Source organism: Macrobrachium nipponense, chromosome 36, assembly GCF_015104395.2.
Source record: "Macrobrachium nipponense isolate FS-2020 chromosome 36, ASM1510439v2, whole genome shotgun sequence".
Taxonomy (NCBI): domain Eukaryota; kingdom Metazoa; phylum Arthropoda; class Malacostraca; order Decapoda; family Palaemonidae; genus Macrobrachium; species Macrobrachium nipponense.
In genome coordinates this window covers 46,474,902-46,488,796 of record NC_087220.1, presented here as the reverse complement: position 1 = coordinate 46,488,796, position 13,895 = coordinate 46,474,902, and positions in this window count along the sequence as shown.

Genomic DNA, 13,895 nt, shown 5'->3' with positions numbered 1-13,895 from the left:
CTGACAGATTTGCAAACCACATATGAAAATTGCAGTACATTGGGGCCAGTCATGTGACTGACACAGTATTGGGTGAGGGAGAGAGGATGTATCCCATCCTCACTAACTTTTCTCCTTGATTATGTTTTTTGTATTTTTAAGGTTGTCTGAAGATACAGGGAGTTTTTTGAGTATCTTTCAGTCTTTTAATGTCTTGGTATATTTCTTAAACGGTTGTGGTGATCCCTCGTTTTTCATTGTATTTTGTGGTGATTTGTACTGCGCCCTGAGCAGGGGCATTATAGTCTTTTCCGTTAAGGTCACGTCCTCAACGGCAAGTACTTATTATTGTGTCCGACGCACGGATCCTATATCCTGTCGGTACAATAAAGGTCAGCAGACTACAGAGGCAGTAACCACCGAGTCAGCGGTCTTTAAAGGTAAGGAACCTATATCTTCAGATAATTCCAACAGTTCTTATTTTAGCTGCCATTGTCCCACCACCTAAATGTGTCAATCAGCTATATGTAACCACCGGGTAAGTTATATAAGTGAAAATGACATTTTGTTCATGAAACTTACCTGACAGATATATATATAGCTGTATTCTCCGAAGTCCGACAGAATTTCAAAACTCGCGGGCACAACGCAGTGGGCGGCAGGTGGTAGTACCCATTCTTGCCGCTGGGAGGCGGATATCAGGAACCATTCCCATTTTTTTTTTTTTTTTTCTATTCAATATTTTTTTTCTGTCGCCGGTCGGTAAAACACATTTTCTTTTACAGACTCTGTCCCAGGATTTTTGGATTTGACTCGTTCTAAGTATCTGGATTGACTTTTGGTTTTTGACTCTGGATTGTTGGATGGCATACGCGATAGTGGGACTGTTTTTGAATTTGGATTGGCTTTCTGTGAACGTGATGTCTGGATCAAGTTCGTGAGCTTCAGTGTGTGTGTGAGGAGTGATTGCAAGGTGAGGCTACCGAAATCATCGGTAGATCCCCACCCCACAGTATGTATGGGGTGTAGGGGGCATGTTTGTTTGTTGGATGATCGATGCATTGAATGCAACAAAAGTTTGACTGATGATGGATGAAGGTGTATGAGTCCTATCGGCGTAAGTTGGAACGCGATAGGATCAGGAGGGCTCCTCCAAGAGCGCGGTTCTACGAAAGGTAAGGGAAGTAACATTTCACCCATTTTAACACCAGTAGAATTTTGCTTCACCTAATCCTGTGTTTGTTGCCTGGGAGGGCCCTGGTTCTGTGTCTGGAGAAGGTAATGCCCTTTCTCTAATTCTAGAGCGTCGTACACCACTAGAGTCCAAAGTGTTGGCCCTAGAAAACGGCTCAAGTAAAGTGTGTGATCGTGCCCCTAGTGTTGTGGAGGGGGCGTCAGATCGGCCCCATAATGCCTCTAGGCCTAGACCTCTATCGGACTCCCAGGACTCAGGGAGTGGGTATGTCGAAAGCCGCAAGAGGGTTACGGGGGCTCCCCACCGATCTGCGTCCCTTCGGCAGGACCTGTTGTTAGTTCCCAGGCTGCCAAGGAGCGTGCTCAGGCTCGCATCCTTAAGGACTGTTTTTCGTCCTCCGAGGCGCCCTCCCCGCGCAAGGGGTGGAGCGCTCGGAGAGACTCGCGTCCGTTGAAAAGGACTTTTCCGAGGGAGGACGCTTTACGTCCCCTCTCTCAGTTATCGTTGCGGTCTTCTCCTGTGTCGTATGACGCGTTTCCTCCACAGAAGAGAGGTAGGACGTTGTCCGAGGACGACGCTGAGAAGCGCTTCTCTCCCGCCTCGGAGAGGCAGGTTGTTGTACCTGTGAGAAGGAAGGAGGCGTCCCCTCGCCCCCCCTCGTCTTCGCAGGCTCAGCCCTTCACCTCTTCTTGTTTCTTCACCAACGAAGGATATCTTGTGTCTCTTCAAGACCAATTGTCTGCTTTAATGGGCTCAGAAGACTCGCCCAGCAGCAGTGAGCCTAAGCGCGTAGGAAGGACGCCAGACTGCCTGTCAAGAGGACGAGGGCAGTCCCCTTCTCCGTCTCCTTGTTTGTCTCTGTTTCCGCTTGCTTCTCCTTCGGAGCTTCCTCGTTCGGAACCGCCTTAGCGGAAAAGCGGAAGGAGGCGCTCCTCTAGAGCAAGTAAAGAGTAGCCTCTCTTGACGCTCAGCGCGGTCAAGAAGCTCTTCGTTCTTCGAGCTCTAAGGATCGAACAGGAAGGTCGGTCGCTTTGAAGAAGCTGATATACGTAATCCTCGAAAGCCTTTGTTGAAGGCTAGACCCGTTGGGCGCACGCCCTCGCCAGAGGTGCAATATCCTTCGCCTCTTAGGGAGGAAGGAGAGCTTAGTAGTCTTGCGGACTCAGTTGAGGAGTAACAGCCTTCGGTTTCGTCTGTGTCCGATTACAAGGTGCTGGTTCGACTGTTACGCTCTTTTTTTGGGGAGAAGTTCCAGCCTGCAGCTCCCAAGTCTCCACCCTCTCAGTTTTCGTCATGTAAGTCGTGCAAGGTTCCGGAGTTTGTGGAAAATGAAAACTTCTTTGTCCACTAAGAGAGCGTTTAAGAAGTTGCAAGATTGGATGGAACGTCGGAAGGATCAGGCAAGTAGACTTTCTTCCCTTCCTCCTTCAAGACCCTCAGTGGGGAAAAGGAAAGCATCTGGTATGAGACCAAAGGAGAAGTAGGAGTTAAGATCCCGTCGTCTTCCCAAGGGGACTTTGCTAGTCTGGTCGATGCACAGAAGAGGTCTCTTTTATTGACTGCTAAGATTTCGTGGACGCCAACGGAGATTGACCATCACATGAAAGGTCTGTTAAGGACTCTTGAGGTCTTTAACTTTCTAGACTGGTGCTTGTGAGTCCTGGATCTTCAAATCTAGGAGTCCTGACTCGTTGAGTCTGGGGGAGCTGGTCCAATGTGTTATCTTGCATGGACAAGGCCAGTCAGGGATGGTTCGGAAGAGTTAGTGTCTCATTTCGGCACTGTTTTTCTCAAGAAGAGAGCGCTTTTTCTGCAACTTTACGGCTAAGAAATCTGTTTTCTACATCGCAGAAAGCGGAGCTTCTCTTTGCGCCTCTTTCGAGCCATCTCTTCCCCCAGGCTATGGTAAGGACTGGCAGTGAGCCTACAGGAGAAGGTACCCAGGACCTCTTGGGCCCAGTCTTCAAAAAAAAACGTCCCCGCAGTCCCTACCACGTCGTCTTATGGACGACCACCTAGGAAGGTTAAACCCTTTTGTGCGCTCTCCCTCGAGAGCTGCTCCTCGAGGGAGAGGGCTTGCAAGAGGAAGAGGTTCCTTTAAACCTAAATCCTCTAAGTGAGAATCAAGTCCTTCAGATGCCGGTCGGAGCCAGGCTAAAGTTCTTTGTGGGGGCATGGAGAGAGAGAGAGATACAGATGCGTGGTCCCTCAAGATAGTGGAACAGGGGTACAAGATCCCCTTTTTGGACTCTCTCCTCTATCCACAACTCCCAGAGATCTTTCCCGTTATATCAAGGGGAGAAACGTCAGATTCTTTTCGATCTTTTAGATCAAATGATCAAGAAAAGAGCGGTGGAACAGGTCTTAGACCTGGGGTCACCAGGATATTACAACAGACTTTTCCTGGTACCAAAGCAGTCGTCGGGGTGGCGTCCTGTCTTGGACGTAAGCAGGCTGAATCTTTTCATAGAAAAGAAAAAATTCAAGATGGAAACACCTCAGTCGGTTCTAGGAGCCTTAAGACCGGGCGACTGGATGGTGTCCTTGGACCTACAGGACGCATACTTTCACGTGCCTATCCACCCTCTTTCAAGAAAGTTTCTGAGGTTTGTGTAAAGGACAAAGTTTGGCAATTCCGAGCCCTTTGTTCGGTTTAAGCACGGCTCCGATGGTATTTACCATGCTCATGAAGAACGTAGCGAGATGGTTACATTCTGCAGGAATAAGTGTGTCCCTGTATCTCGACGATTGGCTTATCAGAGCATCGTCAGAAGAGAGGTGTCTGAAAGACCTTCACTTCACGTTAGCCTTGGCGAGGTCCCTGGGACTTCTGGTCAACCTCGAAAAGTCGCATCTGACCCCAACACAGTCCATCGTGTATCTGGGGATTCAGATGGATTCAGTGGCTTTTCGAGCGTTTCCGTCCCTGGAACGACAGCTGCAAGGCTTAGAGAGAGTTTCGGCCTTCCTGGGGAAGGAAGCTTGCTCGGCGAGGGAGTGGATGAGTCTGCTGGGGACCATTTCCTCGCTGGAAAAGTTTGTTTGTTTCCTGGGAAGACTACACCTCAGGCCTTTCCAGTTTTTCTTGGCAGAAAGAAAATGGAGAGTCAAAGAGGATCTGGGATGCGACTTTCCATGATCACCAAAAAAAATTCGGTGAAGAACCATCTAAAGATGGTGGTTAGACCTCGGAAGTTTCGAGAGGGGTTGTCCCTAAAGCTTCTGAGGCCCCCGACCCTAGTGTTGTTTTCCGACGCCCTCGGTGTCGGGATGGGGAGCAACGCTAGGAGGGGAAGAAGTGTCAGGCACCTGGAGGGGGTGGAAAACAAGGTGTCTGGCACATCAATGTGAAGGAACTAGCGGCGGTTTTCCTGGCGCTACAGTTTTTCCAGCAAAAGGTTGCAGAAAAAAGTTGTCCAAGTCAACTCGGACAACACCACGGCCCTTGCGTACCTAAAGAATCAGGGAGGTACACACTCCCGTCCTCTTTTTTACTTAGCGAGGGAGATTCTGCTGTGGGCAGATGCGAGGCGAATCAGGATCCTGACGAGATTTATCGCAGGAGTCCAGAACGTCAGAGCAGACCTTGTCAACCGACAGGATCAGATCCTGCCGACGGAAATGGACGCTGCACCAGGACGCTGTCGAGAGCTATGGAGACTGTGGGGACGTCCTTTAGTCGACCTATGTTGCGACGTCGAGGACGAAGAGGTTGCCTCTTTATTGCTCCCCTGTGTTGGATCCGGGAGCAGTCGCTATAGACGCTCTGCTCTGGGACTGGACGAACCTGGACCTGTATGCCTTCCCGCCATTCAAGATCATGGGGGAAGTAGTAAGGAAGTTCGCGGCATCGGAGGGGACGAGGTTGACCCTGATCGCCCCGATGTGGCCCGCGAAGGAATGGTTCACGGAGGTAATGTCCTTCATCATAGACTTTCCGAGGACGTTGCCCTGGAGGAAAGATCTACTCGGACAGCCCCACTTCGCAAGATATCACCGAAACCTCTCCGCTCTGGGTCGACTGATGCGTTCAGACTATTGAAAAGTTTGGCCAGAGCGAGAGGTTTTTCTAAAGCAGCTGCACGAAAGCGATCGCCAACGCAAAGAGGACTTCCTCGAGAGCTGTTTACCAGTCGAAGTGGGCTTCTTCAGTGGCATGGTGTAGAAAGGAGGGAATTTCCTCTTCCACTACTTTTGTGAGCCAGATAGCCGATATTTCCTGCTATTTTTAAGAAATGTGCAGAAGCTGGCAGTCCCGACCATCAAGGGATATAAGAGTATGCTGTCAGCAGTCTTCCGACACAGAGGCCTAGACCTTACTGACAACAGAGATCTTCACGATCTCTTGAGATCATTTGAGACTACCAAGATACCTCAGGCGAGGCCTCCTTCTTGGAACTTAGATTTAGTCCTTAGGACTGTTGATGTCGAGTCCTTTCGAGCCTCTCCATGAAGCGTCTCTTAGGAAACTTGACGAAGAAGGCTCTTTTAACTAAATGCTCTGGCGACGGCGAAGAGAGTTAGCGAAATTCAAGCATTTGTAAGCGAGTGGGCTTCAAAGGTGACAATGCTGTCTGCTCTTTGAGTCCCACTTTAGCAAAAAATGAAAAACCCGTCTAAACCCTTGGCCAAGGAGCTTTGAAATTAAGGGTATGACAAAGCCTTGTGGGCCAGAACCTGAGAGAGCCCTGTGCCCTGTCAGGGCTCTAAAGTTTATGTTCACAAGACAAAGGAGGTACGAGGTCCCTCAGATAATTCTGTGGTGTTCGGTTAAACGGCCTGATATACCTTTCCATCCAAGAATGCTTTGGCATTCTTTCTGAGGGGGGGGACGTTGATTAAGAGGGCTTCATTCGTCTTACCAGAAGGACCGATTTGAGCTCTTGCGAGTGAAAGCTCACGAGGTTAGAGCTGTCTCAACCTCGCTTGCCTTCCATAGGAAACATGTCGATCAAGGACATCCTTGACGCCACCTTTTGGAGGAGCAATTCAGTATTCGCCTCACACTACTTGAGAGATGTGAGAACGATATATGAGGACTGTTGTTCTCTTGGGCCATACGTTTCTGCAGACACAGTCTTGGGGGCTGAAGGTAGCTCTCTCCCTATCCCTTAGTTAGGTTTAGGTTAGTTTTTAGTGGTTTTGTTTTTTGGTTGTGGTGAGTCTTTGGTGAAGACCTCCCATCTCTTAGCTTAGTGTTCAGGGGGTCTTGGATAGTTGGTCAGGTGGTGGTCAGTTGCTTCGTTGCCCTCATATGTATGGCTCTATGCTCTTGTCACGTTGAGGTCACGTCCCCGTTGACAGAGCATCCAGAGCGCACCAGCACTACAGGTCTCCAACTGGCTGGCAACTCTGATTAAGCACAAGCAGGCTTAAGTGACAGTAATCACAGAGTCTACTTTGCTAACAGGTGAGGAACCAAGGTGTACATCATCTACTTAATTTAAGTTTCCTACAAATCCTCTTCTGTCTCTTCCCACCATCCGAAGGTGGGATTCAGCTATATATATATATGTCAGGTAAGTTTCATGAACAAAATGTTATTGTTATAATACAATTAAGTTTGTTCATACTTACCTGGCAGATATATATAATTAAGTGCCCACCCACCTCCCCTCAGGAGACAGTGGCACTGATAAAATATGAATAGAAAATGGGAATGGTTCCTGATATCCGCCTCCCAGCGGCGGGAATGGGTACTACCACCTGGCCGCCCACTGCGTGTGCCGCGAATTTTGAAATTTTGTCGGACTTCGGAGAATACAGCTATATATATATCTGCCAGGTAAGTATGAACAAACTTAATTGTATTATAACAATAACATTTTTATAATATAAAGTTTTACTTATACTTACTCGGTGGTTACATAACGAAGCCCGCCCTCCTCCCCTCATATGGACAGGTAGGTATGAAACTTAGAGAGAGAGAGAGAGAGAGAGAGAGAGAGAGAGAGAGAGAGAGAGAGAGAGAGAGAGAGAGAGAAAATACAATTGCGAGTCAGAAATGACCCAAGGTTGAAATTTGGCACTTATCATTATTTATATGAAAAAATGTCAAAACTGATAAAAGCTACAACCATGGGTTGTCTTTTGTTGTATTCTAAACGTAATTGCGCACATTCTCTCTCTCTCTCTCTCTCTCTCAGAAAAAACTAAAATAATGATCTATTATTATCATAATAAAAGAACAAAATGATCTTTTATTCTTTGTGATTTACGAAACTGCTTCAATACAACTTTTAAAGTTGACTCAATGATTATCACATTATAACAGTATACAAGAAAATATCACTATGCGTTTCATTTCCTATCACCATAAAAGTATTTAGAATACAAATTTCATTATGTTATTCTTGAGCTAAGCTAGTAACAGTACGCTCGTCCTAAGTTGAGCTCTCAAGCTATTCAACAATTACTCTCATTCCAAGCTGCTCTCTCTCTCTCTCTCTCTCTCTCTCTCTCTCTCTCTCTCTCTCTCTCTCTCTCTCTCTCTCTCTCTCTCTCTCTCTCTCTCTCTCTCTCTCTCTCTCTAAATACAATTTCTTTTTTTTTTATCTATAATTGAGAGACTATATATGTGTGTACGTGTGTGTGCGAGTGCATGTATAAACTATACACAGTATAAATCCAAAAGTCTGAATGTAGATAAATAAGCAGTAATAATATTTTCTTAAATTCATCATATGTCTGACATCGTGTCATACTGTTTATTTTGGTCTAAACTCTTCAAACCGAAATTACAGAATGATTGGAAGTCCCTATCTGAAAAGAAAAGTTTTGGTGGTAGACGCGTACCACCTTTAGGAACCCGGTGCGGTGTAGTAGACTTGAATGGTGGTACCCAGGTACCTCCAAACAAACTTTCGGTAATGAAGAGGTTATAATACAAATTTCATTGTTATTCTCGAGCTAAAGCTAGTTAACCGTTAACGCTCGGTCCTTAAAGCTTGCTCTTCAAAATCAAGCTATTCAACAGTTACTCTCATCCCAAGCTGCGCTCTCTCTCTCTCTCTCTCTCTCTCTCTCTCTCTTCTCCCTATCTCTCTCTCTCTCTCTCTCTCTCTCTCTCTCAATGAAATATGAATTACTGTATCATAATATCATAAACTATTATGTACAAAGTTAAAAATAATAATAATTCCATAAATAAATTAGTTTCTTTTAGCAACTAAATTGTTTTCCAAAATAATTCTTTCGGTAATAAACGTCCATCAGCTGATTCTAAACGTAAACAAAAGACAAAACTAGTTTTTTATTGCTGTATTTTGCTGTTTATACATTAATATTATAGTTGGGTGGAGTAATCTTTACAGTAAATAATGTTTTTTTTTTATCATAAATATGTTCATTCACAAAATAGATATATACTATGTACTTTTTGTTTGGTGCAGCAGCCAAATCATGAAAATAGAAAGGAATTGTTAGGTAATATGCTTTTGCTTGCTGATCTGATGAAGGGGAAATTGAAGATAGGAAATAATAACTTTTGAAAATGTCTTGAATTTAGTTTAAGGTGATAGTTGAAGACATATTTGGAGCTTGAACTAAAGTAGGCAGTTATAAACATTGAAATAGTGGTCTTGTAATTATTAAAGTAGGCAGTTTAAAGTGATTTTTTAAGTGTACCAGGATAACACGGGTATTTTACTTATCACGGGGGGTTCTGACCCTATTCCCCCCTGCGGTTATCGAGGCCCTATTGTACTTCTGATGTCAGAAAACTACTCCCCAAGTATTGTTGTTTTTATTTATTTATTTATTTATTTTTTGGTAATTTCAATAACATTGATATCTATCCCTCAAATGAGGGACTCATAATGTTGACTTTAAGTGAATAAGTCAAGACTCATGTTGTCTAACTAGGTCAGAGGTATTTTCTTGAAGACAGATTCTCTTATTTGATTCTGTTTCATGTTGCTTACAGAGCAATAAGGTTCTGGAACATCATTGATGTTGAGTGTTTTTATTTGAAACCTTTGGTCACATTTTACAATTCAATTTGTCTTGTAAAATAGTTTTTGAGTTGCATCTTCATTCTAATAATCTAACATATTGTAAAGGGAATAGCTTTTGTTTTTGTCTCTCATGAAACCACATCTTCACATATTAATTAGCTTGTCTTATGTCAGGTATCGGGTGGAAGAGCAGACATCGCACCTGCACAGAACATCTCTGATGACAACTTTGGGGGTAAAATATTGGGAAAGCGGGGCCTTATTGTAAATAAGCGTGTTAGAGAGGCAGATGAGAACTCTGGTATATCGTGTGTTAATTTGTCGCCTACCAGGAAAAGGATTCGAGTAGCAGGAAGGTACGTACTGTAAATGTTTGTTTCATAAGGACATATGATATTCTGATTTTTGCACTTACATTTTACTGCCATAGCAAAGAATTAAAAGTTTGTTTCATTAGATGTGTATCTTCTTAAGTAATTCTGATGTTTGCACTTACTTTTTGCTGGCAAAGCAAGGAATTAAAACTAAGTTTCCTTTACATTTTTATCATGTAATTCTGTTTTATTTATGTAACTCACTAAGCAATTTCATAGCTGTATTTTCCACTTGTGTGGCAGCTTAAATGTGAAAATTGCTGTATCACTTCTATTGATTTTGGATGGGTGACTAACCCGCTGACTGTTTTGAGTACAATAGAAACAACAGAGCAAAAGACCACTTGTTTTCTGCTGGGTTTTGATGGTACATGGAATGTTTGGAGCATCTGTGTTTGTCTTATTACATCGTGATTTTTGGGCCAGCCTTTGAGTAGTTGGTGAAGTATTCAGTTTTCGTGTAGCCTTAAATCTTAGAGAAGATAGTTTTTTTTTTTTTTTTAAATAAATACCATTTTGACAGTCATGTTGGACAAAGTACCTCCAGCATTAGGTATTGTAGGGAGGAGTGTAAAACCAGGTTGACCAAAGCCACTTCTGACTCATACTATCTGCGCAAATTGTAAGGGGGACAAAGTTTGTATGAAAGATCTTACATGTGAAGGAATGTAAAGAGGTTGGGGACAAATGTTGGTGAAAGTTATGGTAATCTCACTTAGAAAAAACTAGATAGCTAATAAAAGGAAGGCTTCCTCTAGAGTCTGAATTAGAGCTCGTAGTTTAGAACCCACTCTTAAATACAGGCAGTCCCTAGTTATCAGCAGGGGTTTCCATTCCGATGGGCTTCATGATAAGCGAAAATAGACATTAAATGAAACACTTATGATTTATGGCGCCAATAACTGGATTTTGGTGCTGTTAACCAGTTAAATGGTGTGTGTATTAAGTATGTATTAGTGCCATAACTATTATTAATGCCAATAACCAGAAGTCTGGTTTATGGCACTGAAAATCACAGATTTTAGACAATTGCCATAAAACTGATTATCATTAACCGACTCTGGCAATAACTGGGTACTACCTTTATAGTGTAATAGGTAATCGTGGCAATAACCCGAGTACTACCTTTATAGTGTAGTTGATAATAGTGGCAATAACCTGGTACTACCTTTATAGTGTAGTAGATAATCGTGTCATTCTATCTTCCCCTGCTGTAGCCTTGTCCCCTATCATCAGTCCACCTAATATTATACCATTCACTCCTGTGCCCAGCTCAGTGGTTCCCACGTTTTTTCACTTCATCTCTCCTCCATGAATTCTCAACCTCCTTCTTGCCCCTTTTCATTTTTTCTCTTAAAATTCCACCCCTCCATAAAAAACCAAAGGAGGTAATAAAAGGATAAAAAAAAAAAAAAAAAAAAAAATGAAATGCTGATGAAGAAAAAAAAAATACCTTTGCTTTATTTATTAGAGCTAAAGTTTTTACAAACTTGGCAATTATAAGTCCAGATGAGGTGAAAAAAACCTCCTCCCAAGAGGAAAGAGTGGAAACTTTGCGATGTTCCCTCTTCTTACAAAACGACCTCCATTACGACTTAGGCTGAGCCCGACATTCCTGGCAGGGATTCAATCAAACGTTACAAAGATGAGCTCTGCACGTACTGCAAGTTGTGTAGGGATCTGTTAGTTGAACGACCTCCTGGCAAAAACCTGAGAGCACTGGACCTCTGGAATACACATGCATTGATGAGGCTTTGAAGACTCGAGGGAAAGCCATACCAACAAATACACATTCTCAACACTGAAAAAAAACACAGAACAGAGGCAGAAAAAATGGGCTTGGGAGGAGAGGAAAGCCTAAGCATCTACTCCCCAAGACGGTTATAGGAAAAGACTGGTGTGTCAATGAGGTTGAATGTGTGGTTTCTGACTAACTTTCACCTTGTTCTCACAGGCGTTGTCCAGATCCTCACAGAATTCTTTTAGACGTCGGCGAGAGTGTTTTAACCAGTTACCATCTGCCCGCTTGGAAAATATCCTTTGTTAAGACTTCAGGTTTGTTAGCTATGAAAAATACAAATTGGTATAAAACTTTGTCATTTTTTGAAGTAAAAACTTAAGTTACACCATGAGTGACATTTGTCACAAGAAGCTAGTGAAGTAAAGATTTTATGACTTACTACATACTTTTATGACTGGGTTTTATTGTTAACTTTGATTTGATTCTGTTTCAGAGTGCTCCAGAAAAGAGCCCTAGTGATGATGGAAACTCTCCACCCCATCAGGAAGGACAACTTGAGAAATCTGTAAATAACAAGCCTGATAAGGTAAACTTCTTTTGGTCACATTTTTTATTGTTTTCGTTATGATAACTTCAGTGTCCTTCCTTGGAAGTAGGGACTTTCCCTATATTTATTGTTATGTCGTGACAAACATTGTTACAAAGAAGTGAGTTAATGAAGATTTTTGTACTTACTACGTACTTTTATGAGTAGGTGGTTATTGACAAACTCTGATTTTATGTTTGTTTCAGAGTCGCCCAGAAACAAGAAAATCCCTGAGGCGTGTTGATATTAGTAAGGGTTTGCTGGATGCAAATCCTCCATCCCATGAGGAAGGAGAACCTGATAAATCTGCATTTAAGGACTCTGAAAAGGTAACCTTAACCTTGGTCACGTATTAAAAAGAAGTACTCCTACCTTGATTCTAATCCTCAATCCCCCCTCGTTGTGGGACCACCTTGACAGGGTTAGTGGGCCCTTGAACCCGAGAATTAGTTGCCATGTTTGAGTCCAAGAGTGTCATATATATTTTGATGTATTTATTTGGGAGTATTATTTGCAATTTTCCACTTATTGTAAAAACATTTTTATCTGACTTGACAAATAGGAAAGATATAGCTGGGAATGGGTTTAAAATCTGAAGTTAAATAAAAAGTGGGACCATCAACTGCCCGATAATGTTTGGATCTGAGTTTTTGGGTGGAACTATTCTGCAGGACTGGATCATGGATTCCAGGGGGATAACGGTTCTGGGTATAGTACTCGAGGCATACCCATAATGTGATTTGGGTGGAAGTGATTGTATTCTTGTAATACTCTCAAGTCCCATCAAGTGGGTTTGCCAACATGGTCATTTTAACCTTTGTAGACTGAAGTACCTTCTCATGTCATATTTGAAAATGAAAGGGTACTTGTACATCCTTTCCAGAAAAGACCAATGCAGTGATATTGTTAGAAGACTTGTAGAGTGTCATGTGTATGTTCTCTTACCTGCTTTTCTCTTCTAGATGATTCGTTCTGCAATCTGTTTCTATGTTTTATGTGGATAAATTTGTAGTTCTGGATTGGTAATATCAGTCTCTGAGGAGTGTTTAAGCGAGACGAACCACCGAGTTTGTTTCTTTACTATTGCAAAGAATACAAGTTGCCGTTACACAAGTTACAACTTATGAAAAAAAAAATCTGATTAGGATCGTTAAAATGACTAAGTGCTCTGGCAAAGTATTGCATCTTTACAAAATAAACTGGAATTTTTCAAAATATATTTATAGCAGCAAATGTTGGTGCCAAAGCCTGATGATAGGTCAGCGCAACATTGAATAAAGAAAGACAGGTAATAATGAACATCTCAAAGGGCACCTGGGATTCATATATCATAGATAAATCTCTCTTCCACCAATGCTAAAGGAGGTTAAAGAGAAATTATAGCAGAGGTGACCTAGTACTAAAAATGGCTACCTGTGGATTTCTCTTGGTTTAAATACTGCCTATTGTGGAACTTTTCTTATTCGTTACTTACCTGAAGAGAGAGACAGCAGTCTCTAAAATACCAACTTGCAAAGTTGGCAATCTGCTCCTGAGAACCCACAAGATGCTAACTACCATATTGGGTGGGATTTATATTCTGTAGTAGGCCACGATAAAAAAAATGTTGGCAGTCTAGTGGGAGGATATTTTTAACCAATCTAGAAATGCGCAGTATTGTATCATCAGTCTTCCCCTTGGTCATTAAATCCTATCTGCCAAGTATATAGGAAACGATGTTGTGCAGATTGAGGATTGGATGTACATGATTCACTCATGAGTTTTAGATGTCCCATGAAAATCCTCCATTTTGTGGGAACTGTGAGACATTTGCTGATTGAATGTCTCAGACTTAGGAATTTGAGACATAGGTTCCTATTTTGTGGATGTGACAGGGAAGGTAATTTTGTTCCAGCTACAATTGTGAGAAAAGATTGTAATATAGATCAGTTATGTATCTACTATGGGAGATGCGCCGCCTCAACAAAATTTAGATTATACATAGATTATGTGAGAATTTATATTTGTTTAGATATTTTTTATATAAAATGTATTTTTAAATTTTATTTTGGTTCCATTTAAAATG